The sequence below is a fragment of the Mastomys coucha genome, unplaced genomic scaffold (genome assembly GCF_008632895.1).
Source record: "Mastomys coucha isolate ucsf_1 unplaced genomic scaffold, UCSF_Mcou_1 pScaffold7, whole genome shotgun sequence".
Lineage (NCBI taxonomy): Eukaryota > Metazoa > Chordata > Mammalia > Rodentia > Muridae > Mastomys > Mastomys coucha.
Genome location: NW_022196913.1, coordinates 61,410,980 through 61,411,191, shown reverse-complemented (window position 1 = coordinate 61,411,191; position 212 = coordinate 61,410,980).

The following is a 212-nucleotide window of genomic DNA, read 5'->3' as shown; positions in this document are numbered from 1 at the left end:
GGGCAGGGGAGGGGAGGAAGAGGGGGGAAGGAGGCAGGGGCGGGGCAGGGGAGGCAGGGGATTGGGGGTGGTGGCCGTGGTGTATGGTCTCAAGTGGAGAGCCTAGGACTGAAGCCTGGCAGAGCTCACCAGCCTGGAGCCCAGCGGCAGGCTCCCTCATCTGCCCTGTGACATGACCCTCCATGTTGTGACCCTCCTGTACCTTGACCCTC